We start from the raw sequence: 13,422 nt of genomic DNA, 5'->3' as shown, positions 1-13,422 counted from the left end.
CTACAATCTGACATTGATGGAATTTTCATCTAGAATCCCACATCTGACATAATTCATCTCAGAAATGTTTTATTATGGGAAGTCATGAAACTCATGACATAAGGATGTTCATTGTGTGAAACTCCTCAGGTATCTGGATACTATCCTCTCTCATGTGGGGGGTTGGGGGTAATATCTGTCATGCAGCGGTAGCGTTTGTCTGAGCACGGACTGAAGCTCTCGTCCTCTTTGCTTCTTCTTTGTCACTGCTGTGACCTGACGTGGACCTCAGTTCGCTGTGTGATATCGCAATTGAAAGCATATACTGAAATAAGAGCGATCAAGAAATAATGCAAGCCCTCATGCTAAGTCCCTGAACCAGTCAGTTGTGTATTAGTAATGCATCTACAGATTTAGGCCTAAATGAGATAAATCCCGTTAGGACACATAAAGCATGGAACTTCTTTGGTTCTTCAGGTTCTGTCAGTAGTTTAATTGATCATTCAGATTTGGTGCCTGCTCCAAAATAAATTTAGCAGCAAACAGATTCTAAATTAAAAAAAAACATGACACAGCTGTTTTGGGTCACTTGCACATAAAAACTGGGTCAGGTTTTGATGAGCTGAAAAAAATAACTTTAAAGCAGGGTGCCATTTACAACAACCCAGTAGTCCTGGGCACTAAATGCATGAAGAGGTCTTTGACAGAATTATTTGTGTGCCTCTGTTTCTCTCTCTTTCTAACATCATCAATGTCCTGTTTCTCCATTGTTTATCCTGTTAATTACCAGTCCTTTGAAGAAAGAATTTTCTTTTGTGATCTCCAGTAATTACACATGACCATACCGAGGGAAGACTCAACCACGGGGACAATCTATGCAATGCCTGTGAGGAATGCAAGTGGATTGATCAGTAAATAGAATGTGTGTTGTGAGGTGAGACGGTCAGAGATGGAATAATAGTCGTCTCTGTGTCAAAATAAAATGCATCACATTCTTCATCACATCGAGTGGGTGGTCACGCCGGGCTTAGACTGAGGAGTCTTAAAATGTTTTTCATAGCAGCAGATTATTGTTTAAGTTTGTGGTGTCTGCTGCTGTCTAATGTCAGGACATCACCCTCCTTATTTTCAGAATTTTGTTTCACGTAATAAAATATAAAACACAACGGGTCGACAAACCACGAAGCTCTTGTTTCATATGACTGGGCTGAATTTTGTCAAGAGTCATTAAATAAATGATGCGAGTCATGATTAAAGGTATGGAACAGATATTTTCAAGTAAGTAAGACGCTGATTTTATTCTATTTGGTGCTTTCATACTGAAATATTAATTAATATACAAATTGTGTTTTCTATTACATTTAGATTAGATCTTGATAGATTAGATGAATCTCTTTTGACATTACCAAGTACAAAGCATTAAACAAGGAAATGCAGATAAGCATCCAAACCGAAAGAAAAAGAGGTGACTTCTTCTAAGACTGAAGCAAGTATTTTTCATCAAGCCTTAAGATATTTTACCTTATCAGATAAATAACATTTAAATAAGAGCAATTGCATTTAAAATCACACAGCACAATGGTCTGTCAGAAGTGAGTTGTATATTTATGTAATTAACATTAATGCATGTAAAAGTTGTCACCTGGCAAGTGTGTGTGTGTGTGTGTGTGTGTGTGTGTGTCAGTAGACTTGTCTGTCTGTGAGCAGACCTGTGTGGAATGTGTTTGTTGGGAGGTTCTCAGACTTTTGGGATGGATGTTGCGTTAATCTGGAAGTCCCCTGAATGCGCATGCATGTATGATTGTGTGCATAGGTGTGTGTGTGTGTGTGTGTGTGTGTGTGTGTGTGTGTGAGAGAGAGAGAGAGAGAGAGAGAGAGAGAGAGAGAGAGAGAGAGAAAGGCCACTGTGAATGATTACAGACATTACGGCCTTTGCCTTTTATGTTCTGTTTAAAGCTCAGCAGAGTAAACAGATCACCATTTTTAGGTGGTAAAATATGCTTTTATCATCAGCCATGTGCAACTCCCTTGATTTTCTTTAAAGGTCGTGACTTCACGGCATCAGTGCATATTTTACATTTTTTATGGTCACGAAATACTTTAGATAGAAAGTCCCCTCCCGGTTGCCAAATTTAGCAGCTTACTTTCAGGGAGAAAAGCTTCTTGGTGATGTGAGCATTGCTGTAAACTGAAATCTGTGATGCCTCTCACTGAGTTCATGTGGTCTGTTTGATTTGATGTCACAGCATGTGACTTCAGAATGAATTCATAAAACTGGTTTGGGCAGTTTAGTTTTTCTTTCATATCTGCGACAAGTTGGTTTTATCAAAGGGTGTGTGGCACACTAACATACCGATGCTGCCCTCAGCACCTGTGAAGGGGAATACCTCCACTCTGACTCCAGACAGGACACCTCATTCTGTAATTACTTGTAAATGGTTTTATTGTCTGCCCTATGGACCGCTGACTTTTGTAAGGAATCCAACACTTGACACTTCATATATCTACACAAATACAATTGTAGTTCCTAAAACGTTGGGCCACCGTGCAAAATGCCAATAAAAACAAAAAGTAATGATGTACAAAATAACAATAGACAAGATATTTAGAGTTTAAACTGATTAACATAATTTTTTCATCACATTTATTTTTAACTTGATTCCAGCGATGTGTTTTGAATGCAGCGCTGCCTAAGAGATCAAAGGTCATGACCTCTGTAACCAGCCAACCTCATCACCTGTGGAATCTTTCAATCAGCTGTTTTAATGTATTTCAAGAATTTTTTTAGACACATGTTTCTGTTTAAAAAACAAACAAATACGATGATGTCTTATATTATATATATTGTCTTATTCAATCTAAAAGGAACAAATATCCGAAAAGGGTTAAGGGTTAAGGGTTAAGGGTTACAGATATTCTGTTTGGTTAATGTTTTACAGAGTGTCCCAATGTTTTTTGGAATGGGGTTTCATTTTTTTCTCTACTCATTACACTGACAAATGACCAATGTGCAGTGACGGAACACATTTGACACATGCAAGCTAGATTTTTTGTGTGGCCTTCTGCACAAAACAGAACAATAATTATGGCCGAATAAAATAATATGAGTTGAATATTAAAATTTAACCCATTTGTTTCACCCCTATGTAAACAGGTTTAACTCATAATTCAGAAATAAGCCGATAATTTATACTAAACCTTGACTTTGCCTCCTAGCGGTATGATCACGCCCTATGAGGTGGATGTTTCTCACTGACTAATGTCTATTGATAGCCTCTCATTACTGCCAAGGCGTTATTAATGATGTGCGGTATTTGGCCTTGCTGTGTGGATGCTGTCATACTTACAGCGAACTTGCCATTATCATTGTTCTAGTTTTTAGCGCATGTGCCTCCACCTTCAGACCTGTGGTGTCTCACAGACCTCTATACACACACTGAACTGCACCGCAGTTCAAAGGAGCTCTTTGTTATGGCGCACTTTGAGTCATGCATCCTGATATGACCGCACACTGATCCAGCCTTTCCACTACCGTTTGATGGCCACTCATTACATCAAAAGCACATCACAAACATGACTTAGGTTAAACACATACCATTTGGAGCACTGTATTGCTGATCAAGCCATTACTGAGGTTGTATTTTTTCACTTTGAAGTCCTGTTATCAGAACACTTCCCATGAGCAGAGAGATAGTGGCTACAACAGACGCAGGACGGTGTTGTTTCATAGTTGAGGTTACTTTCAAACATCCACATAATTGATCCATTCATTCAGTCATTATATCCCATCTCGCGCTAGTCTGTCTTTGTTGTCCATTTTCATGATACAATATAGATAAATGTCTACCAATTGATAAAAATGACATCTTTTAGCGAGCAATTTCCGCTACAGTTTAGTATTTATAAAACAGAGTACCACTGCTTAATCATTTACTAGTAATTACAGAATGTAAATAATTAATATAGGAGAAAAAAAGAAAATGACTCAGTGCTCATTAATTGTTTAGCAAAAGGAAGAGTCTCTTATTGGATGAGAGATGACCCAAATAAAATAAGTAGAACTAGTATTTACATAAATAGAAGCTTTCTCCTAATATTTACTAGTCACACCACACTGTATATTAGAATAAAACACCTTCTTTCAAATCAATCTCCAAACACACTGGGCTCATTCTGTGCACAGACACAAATATAAAACTACATGTACACATTACATCAATGCAGGCGTCTGTAAAAAGATCCATCTAATGCTTTAGACTTTTGTCTCCAGATAGTTTGGATCAGCGTGAGCGTACATCACGGTATTTACTATATTCTGGGTGTAAATGACACTGACACATTTAATATTTCCCCCGGTGGTTTGCATGTTAGTACTCTTCTTTCTCCTTTTATTGACATGTTCATTTATGCACAAATCCTGAACTTCACCAACTTCACACGTCCTTGGGGGGCATATGAGGCCACAGACACAGAGCGGTGTGGGTGAGGACTGAGAAAGGGAGGATTTCACTTCCGCTGTTGTTTTCTTGTTGTGGCAGTCACATGCAGAGACATGCGTGGCTACCATCCACGTATGTCTAACAGTCTCGAGCCGCTGGGTCACCTTGGGAGTAATGCTGGAATAGACACATGGAAAGAATGACGCTGCAAAAGCGGAAGGAATTAACAGTCAAAAGTCTCACATTTGGTTTTTAGATGTTACTGTAAATCTTGACTTTTGTTCTGACAAGGCATCTATTGTCATTGACAGGAAGTATCCGCCCGGGGTCAGAGTTAGAACACATGCTAGAATTGCAGTTCCTTTATTCTTTTGGTGGTTAAAACATAGCGTACAGTCAGTATATTGCTGTTTATTTTTCCAGGAGGTTCATAAAGATGGGATTTGAGCACCTGCAGCAATTGGGCAATGATTAACAAAGAGCTGACATCATTCCTCTTTATTATGACTATGATTACTCTCAGCAGGTCCAGATATCCTTTTAAGGTAAACACAAACAGCAAACGTTTTGTGACCCAGCGGGGGAAATTTGTGAGATGCATTTTAAATATTTGTCAGAATCCGCATTAAAATGCAGATCGATTTTTCAAAAGGGAAACGCTTCTATTGTGAGACAACAGTGGTGTCAGGTTGCAGACTCGCTCGTGCTCCACTTCAGGATCTACAGAATGAGGCAGTTATAGGCCTGAACGCACCACGGAAAGAAAACAGCAAAAGATGAGTCATCATTTTAACACGAGGCTCACGTCGTCACCGTGTGACCTTGTTATCATTGTTGTGCAGATTGTCTAACTTGCTGTTTAAGATTTGGACATGGCTGAAGATTTTGTGTTGAATGATTTTTCAAATATATTTTCAACACGGACAAGTTGAAAACTAGATTCTTTCTATCAATACCAGCAAGTTTCTTTTGAGGAAGAATTATCATCTGTCGTCGGTGGGTGTGATACTGTCTTAACTTTTTCTCAGTATGTGTGACAGCAACAGATCAGCTCTTTCCCTCAGTTAATTCCAACCAGAGCTCTCAAAGCTGCATCTAAAATTATGCTCAGCTTACAACCAGCCTGGTCAAACCGTCTGATATTATAGTATATATGACAGGAAGATTAGGAGGCAGGTAGTATTAGTCACCATGGAAAGTAGGAAAGTAGAGGGCTTAGCTCTGTGGAGAGGGTGTGGTCACTTGCAAGCATTTTATAATCACATCTGCTGAACTTCATTAAACATTCATTCAGTTGTAATACATTATTCACTGGAACATCACTTGAAGATGTAATATGAGAAAACTTCAAGTTAAAAAATGACTTTTTCCACCACCTTCCCAAAACTTGTTACACATCCCTTTCTGACATTGTCTGAGATCTGTCCTTCCACAAATGTATAAATGAGAGATTACTGAAAAGACTTTCCCCTTAAAACAATTTAGCAGCCTTACATTCTGATAAATATTGTCTAAATATTATATGAAAAGACAAAAAGATGAAGCAGAGGGCCGAGGTACACTAAAAATATTTTCTTTTGTGATGTTATTCTCCAAAACACATGAAAGAAAATAAATGTGGGTTGGTTGTAGTTGGTGTAGGTAATCTGCAAAGGAAAAGGAAGAGAAACCTAAACAGAATAAATTCACATGGCGAGTCAGTGTAATTTGACTTTCAGGTGCTTCTGAATTTCATGCCATTATTGTGAAAATACTTACTTCTGCGTTTTGATTCAGTTTATAAACCAAGCCCTTGTAATTCCCAGCATTCGTCACATTCTCGGTGATTCGATTGTGTCTTTTATTTCACGATCATCCATTTCATCCTTTTCTTTTTTACATCACATGCCACATTTAGTGAGTTCATCAACTTACCACCAGAGGGCAGAATTGACTCAGATTTAAACTCAGGCTGCAAGAACTGACGTGAAATACTATTTTGCCTCCTCTTGTGTGAATAGAGACACGTTACTGACTAATTATACACTGCAATCATCATATTAATAATACCAGAGAGGCCTTCATCGTCAACTGTCATCGTGTGTAATTCTGAGACAATTTATGCTGTCAAAAAGCCCACAAAAGTTCAACAATCAAAAAATTTGCACCATTAGAAAAAAAATTTAATTATTAATTTATAAATCCATGATATTGAAACTGATATCAGACTGAAAGAACAAAGTCAGATGTGTTTATCAGCACTCCCTCCTCCAATGTGTCTCAGTAAATAACCATTGTCTTTTACAATGAACAGCTGCCATCATCCAATGAAAAGACATGTAACTTTATTTCAACCAAATGTAAGATGTAGAAGTCATCCGAGAAATGGGAGGGGGTAGAGGATTCAACCGTGAGGTCTGAGCTGCTCTCAGACAGATAATGTGTGTAGTCACCCTCCCTCGACTCCCACCGTCCCTGCCTCCCACATCAACACCACCCCTCTGGGCAATATGAGACGTCTGGGGGAGCAGAAGGGTGAAACTGGAGAGATGCCGTAGCCACTGGCCCATGTAATAGAACGATAGAGGTGTGTGCCGCACACACACACACACACACACACACACACACACACACACACACACACACACACACACACACACACACACACACACACACACACACACACACACACACATTTTGGGGTGTTTAGACAGAAGAGTAATCACCAGAAGAGCGTTAATTGTTGTTACTTCTCTTTTTGACACATTTTTGACACATTTTTCATTTTAAGACTTGTTTCTTTAAGCAATAAAATCAATGTTTAAAGACACAAAAGAGAATTTAACTAAAGTCTTCTTCATTTGATTTCATTTAAAAAAAACAAAACCTGTATGGTCTTAAAAAAGGTGTTGACTATGTCAGTCCAAATATCCCAGAGAAAAATCTCCAAGCTGTACAATTTAATTCAAGTTCAAGATTCTGGAACAAGAGGATATCGGCATTATTGCTTCATGACTAACGTATGATCATTGAAATCAATCAACAGGTAAAATACTATACACATTACATTGTCAATACACAATTACAACATGCTGACAAGGGGGATGAAGCCACACTGTACAAGCTGGATAAATGTATTTAACTACATTACACCATATGCTACATCTCAAATTTATACATGTGTATGTACAATACATTTTTTTTCCTGAACCAAGTGGAATACCAATGAAATTCAAAAATAGGATACGCTGAGTAATATTTATTTTCATCTTTTCAGCATGAAGAGAATGGCTGTGATGAAGCCGGACAGAGAGTGTGCATCATTTGGGTTCGCTCCATTCCAGGGTCTTTGGTGAAATGATAACTTCTATGAACACACAGCTGTATTTCTGCAGACAGAGCGCTTACAGCTGCACAAACAAGTATTACATGGGGCTTGTAAAGGCAGAGAGAGACTATTATTCAGCCCTCAGGATGGTAATTTCTCTGTGTTTACAACTGGCCCAGCAGATTTAGCAGCTTCCTGTCATGTGACCTGACTGTCTCCAAGAGGTCTGGACCAAACACTTGTTGTCAGGAAGCAGAAAGGGGTGGACTGGAACATTGCCATAGCAAACATGTAAACACAAGCATGAATGCAGGCAGACGGATGCGAGACCGTCCATCTGCCATCTTTGTGTCTCTTTCTACCTCGTAAATGCTTACAAATAAAATTTAATTAAATTGCCGCTATCTTTTAGCATATGATTTAATATGGTGGCATATTTGCTTCGAATATATATATATATATATATATATAAAATAAGAATTGTAACAATTTCAATTTAACACTCTTGTAAATTAACTGGTCAAAAGTGGAACATTCACATGGTAAAAACGAACAAATGCCTCATTGTGTGGCAGGTCATGTGACAAAGAATCATGTGCAGTTTGACAAGCAAACAATCATGAAGAAATTCCACTTGCAGACAGAGAAGAGTATGTCATAAATCATTGTTAAATTCTAATTTGACCCTCATCCGTTCAACAACTGTCCACAGGTACGGGTCTTCACCACTAGATGGCACTGTGCTGACAGCGATCCCTCCCTTCCAGAACACGCTGACCTTATTCCCTATCTATCTAATTACACATTAGACCTGTAATATGCCATTCCACATCCATGGGTCTCAGATGAATGGTTTTACCCTCCCTTCCTCTTCTCATCTCTCTCGCTCTCTCCTCCTATCCTTTCCTTTTCCTACCCCCATCATCACGCTGTTCCGGCCAGCTTCCCTCAATTACTGTCACAGGCAGGCCACAACATGGGGGGGGGGGGGGGGGGGGAGGCTCAGTATGAGGAAAAGGTGGTGGAAGAAGGAAGGAGGAGGGGGTATGCATATGGATGTGATGAGAGGAGAAGACAGTTGCTGACATACCAGTGCATGGTATATGTTTACAGGTGTGTTTGCGTGTGTGTGTGTGTGAGCATGCATGGGGTATTTCCATGCATGTGCATTTGTTTGTTTGTGTTATGAGCCCATGAGTCAATTGCTTACCACACATTATGGCTGTTGTAGCAATGGCATTGTGACAGCAGCGGTTTGACATTTGTGAAGGGTAAATTTCTTCTTCTCGGAACCTCTTCTACTGGTTGTAGCGAAAATAAAGACAGAAAACTGAAAACATGATGACTGCATGACTGTGGACATTAAAAAGATCTTCAGCAATCTTTGCACTGGATTCAGAGGCAAAAATCAGGTGAACCATTTATTTAAGGTGGCTTAAATCATAACATCATTTCAACATGCATTTTTCAAATGAGTGCTTTTCAGCTAAAATAAATAAATGCCTGATATCCTGCTGTCAAATCTGTCTAAGGATTTTTGTTGTTGTTGTTAATCCATTAAATGACCCAAGTAGGGATGTGTTGGGAAAGACAGTTGTGGGAGTTGGACGTTGAGTGAGAGGTATTGTGCACCCCGGACAGGTTGCTATTTCCTTACAAAGCAGCATGTACCAAGTCAAATTACCAATTGCACTCAAGCTCCCATGGATGGGCAAAACAATGTCCTCTTCAATGACAACAATGCAGTGATGGTGGTGGATAAATTGCGGTGATATTTTGCATCATGCAGCTTTAGCATAACCCTGACACCTTGGATCCCCATGAAGAGAACTCTTCAGTGTACCAGATGTATCGATGGAGAGCACCTGACCTTTAGAGCCATGCAGATGAACTCCAATCAGGTTAAGATTAAAGATCTTTATTTGTCATTAGACAGATGGTACAACGAAATTACATTGGAAATGCTGGGGTTTGAACCCATGACCTTCTTTGCCGTGAGGCAACATAGCGCTAACCACTATGCCACCGTACTGCCTATCCACTGTGCCGCCTTTAGGATGACAAACATGGATATGAGCTTCCGTGGAATGATTTCTGTTAGTTTGTGGGGAGACTTTATGCAGCCTAAACTGTCCAGGCATCTCAGCGTGAAGCCAGGTGGATGATGCGTGGCCAGATATTTGGAAAGAACGCCTGAAGGTGGCTCATGTTAAAGGAATTAACATTCGACTTACTAACAGATATTCCTACAATCAGGAAGCCAATTGATTTCTCCCTCTAGACTTGTGATATCCGTGGCATTGTGTTGCTGTAAAGTGGTCTTTTATCGCGGTGATCCAAACACACACCTGTGCAATAATCATGTTGTTCAGTAAACATCTTGATATGCAACACCTGTCGAGGTGGATGGATGAGGGCAGACGCTCGCCAAAATGGTTTGAAAACAAAATTCAGAACCAATTTCTAGTAGTACAAAGATTGAAAGCAATTTTTGAGTGAAAATAGATTGTTAAATTTCCTTTCAGTGTTGATTGAAGTTGCTTTGGTGTGTTTTTATAGACTGACCATGTGAATATTATCTGGATTATGCACCATCATCTGTGTGTATAATTAAACAGAACATTTCCAATATTTCATATTAGAAATGTGAAATATGATCCACAATTCTCCATCACGGCCCCACGATGAGCAGGTGTCTTATCCTGTGTGTACCCCTCCTTTTGCCTGGTGCCAGCTGAAATAGGCTCCAGCAGAGGTAGACAAGCGGCTGTAGATGAGACGATTGAAGAAAATGGATGAATAATCCATAACATCATTCAGAAATGATCAAAAATGCACTTGTTTCGGTAAAACGTGTTTGATGAATGAAAGTTGTTAAAAAAATCAGAGTTGCTCCCTGTGCGGGGCTCACAGACGAACAGTTACAGTATGATGCGAAGACCACATCCTAAAAAAATCAAGTAAATCAACTGTTGTTTGTCACAAAAGGCTTACATCCCACTGTCAGTAGGTGTGCGCTATTCCTGTAGCCGATCATTTCTTCAGAACAAGATTCTTGTCTAACAAATAGTTTGGAAAAAGTTTGGCCAGTGAGTTATTGAAAATTCCAGTTTCAATGCAAAACATTGAAAACTGCTCTCACCATGGACTATGCACCTCAAAATCTGAAAAACTTTTTAATTTTGTTCATTTGAAAATAAATAGGAATGGTTTCATTCAGGCTTTGTTGGTAAAGTAGTCCTAGACTAGACTTGGACAGACCATTTTGTTAACCAGTGCAAGGTGAGGAGGAAGCATTTCTTCTGAGGTTAACGTGTTGTTTCTGTCGCTGAGACAGAGACATTGCTTCTTTCTATCTCTGACCAAATGGAGGATAATTCTGTATCAACAGGGATGAATGCACAGCTGCTTCCTGCTACCCACCCTAACATTAGATCATATCAGTCATCATGTTTGCTTGATGGTCTTTTTTAAATGTTCCACCTCCATTGGAGGAGAGTGACCACCAATTTTTGTTCAGATTTTGCGTAGTGGTGGATCTTTGGCCGTGGAAAAGTTGATTCAATTTTGAAATCTATTCAGGTGTGCCATTGGATCCGGTTCGGGATCAATAGTATTGATCTGGATCATAATCTGATTCGAAATCGGGACCTGAGAGATTAAATAATATGTGAAAAATCATATGTGAAATTCAAATAAAGCAACTTCTTCTAGCCTGCAAAATATTGTTGAGTCCTAATCAGCTAACAATGATAAAAATGTAATGCATATACTGTTCACTGATTGTGTTCAAATTTGTTTTTTAATAAGTGATATTAATGAAAGTATGCATTCTCTGAGAGCTCTCTAGCTTAACAGTTTACTTGTCCTGGTACTGAAATAGCTAGCCAGAGTGAGGAGGCAATCTAATTTGCAAAGTAGGACCGCAGTCTGTCAACCGCTAAGATGCTACAGGGTTGATGGCCATGTTGCCAGATGAAATGACGAAAGTGTAGTGGCAGACACTTTGTCATTCTCATCGCTCTTGTTCCAATGGAGTAGCTTTCATGGCTGATGAGAAAATGCAAAAAAAGTCTTCATTCTTCTTTTGTTCAGGTAGAGAATCGGTGTAACCTTTTCATTTGGTCACGTGAGCCTTTTGCCAAGCTACCTCCAATTTAACCCTTTGAAATTACAAAAAAAAAAATCATCACTGTAATCTTGACAATATTGTCCTCAGCCACGCTAAATTGCTGCTGCTGGGCTTGGAAAGAGGCTTTTAGGGCTACAAGGGAGGGGGTAGAGACTGAGATGAATCTGTTGCATTGTGACTGCACATTAATTGAGGAAGCGTCAGTCCTGAATCCCAAATTAGGGACAATGTCTGTGACGTGGGCAGCACAGACGAAGAGAACATGTCTGAGAGGTAGGTAAGGGATTGAAGGACGGCCATGAGATATCACCTCATCCCTGACATACACCGTTCTCCAAAATCCTTAAGAGACTATCACAAGAGTGTACAAATACACACACATATAAAACTATATAAAAAGTGCAGTGGAGGAGCTGGCGGGATATGGACCCAAAGGCAGGACACCAAAGGCAAATCTTTCTTCCATGATTTATTCGAGACTCAAAGAATTCTCCAGACAGTCAAGAAACATAACAGACTTCCAGGAACTAAACAAGAGAAAACGAACCAGCACCTAGCTCTCATTGAGGTAGGTTTAAAAAGCCTCATCATTATTACCCCAGTGAAGTTCAGGTGTGAACGATCAGAATGGCCACCAGCCTGGCTTCTCCCTGCCACACAGCAGAACTGCCACGCCGAATCGTGACAGGAGCAGTGGAAGTGCCTTGGCTCTACAATAGCTTATCCCTATCCCTTACCCCTTCCATCCCATTGACTGATGTCGCAAGGAGAAAGGATGTGGAGGAATGTAATGATGTGGGAGTGTTGCCCACATCAAGGGAGTCTATCTGATGTCATATGTCTTCCAAGAGCCGTGACTGTGGAGGTACAGTATGTGATGGTCGGCACAGTTCTGCTGCATTGAGCTCGATCTACGTCCAGCTAACAAGGTTCTGAGTTGTATGGACATGTAGTAAAACCTAATGAAGGCGATTGTCTCTGACAACTAGAAGTCTTTACCTCTATTTGTCTTTTCACAATCTATACTTTGAATCTTTTCAACAAGGCATGCAGGTTGGTAACAGACAAAGAGCTCTGACGTGGCACAACAGTCAGTGTTAACTCTACTCAACCTTGCCTCAACACCCCAAAGACAATGGACAGAGTGCACACGAATGGCAGTGGGCTCAGGCTGGACCCCAGGGTAGGCTACATAGTTCAATCAGAGCGACACCCAAATATCCCTAGAAAGATGAGACAGCAATCCTCGCGTACTAAAATAGTCCCCCCATTCTTCTTGCCAACAGACATAAAGAACACCATCTGGAGAGAAAACCATTTCAACCCATCTGTTTCTAGGTAGGGCGGCGCAGTGGGTAGCACTGTCACCCCACAGCTACAAGCTTCCGAGTTCAAGTCCTTTCTGTGCTGAGTTTGTAAGTTCTTCCCGTGTCTGCATGGGTTCTCTCCAGGTTCTCCGGCTTCCTCCCTCCTCCAAAAAACATGCCCTTCAGGTGCATTCATCGTTCCAAATTGCCCGTAGTTGCGAGTGTGTGTGTGAATGATTCTTAACCACCGTGACCTGC

The sequence above is a fragment of the Antennarius striatus genome, chromosome 8 (assembly GCF_040054535.1).
Source record: "Antennarius striatus isolate MH-2024 chromosome 8, ASM4005453v1, whole genome shotgun sequence".
Classification (NCBI taxonomy): Eukaryota; Metazoa; Chordata; class Actinopteri; order Lophiiformes; family Antennariidae; genus Antennarius; species Antennarius striatus.
The sequence above is the reverse complement of the archived record's forward strand: the minus strand, read 5'-3'. Positions refer to the sequence as shown.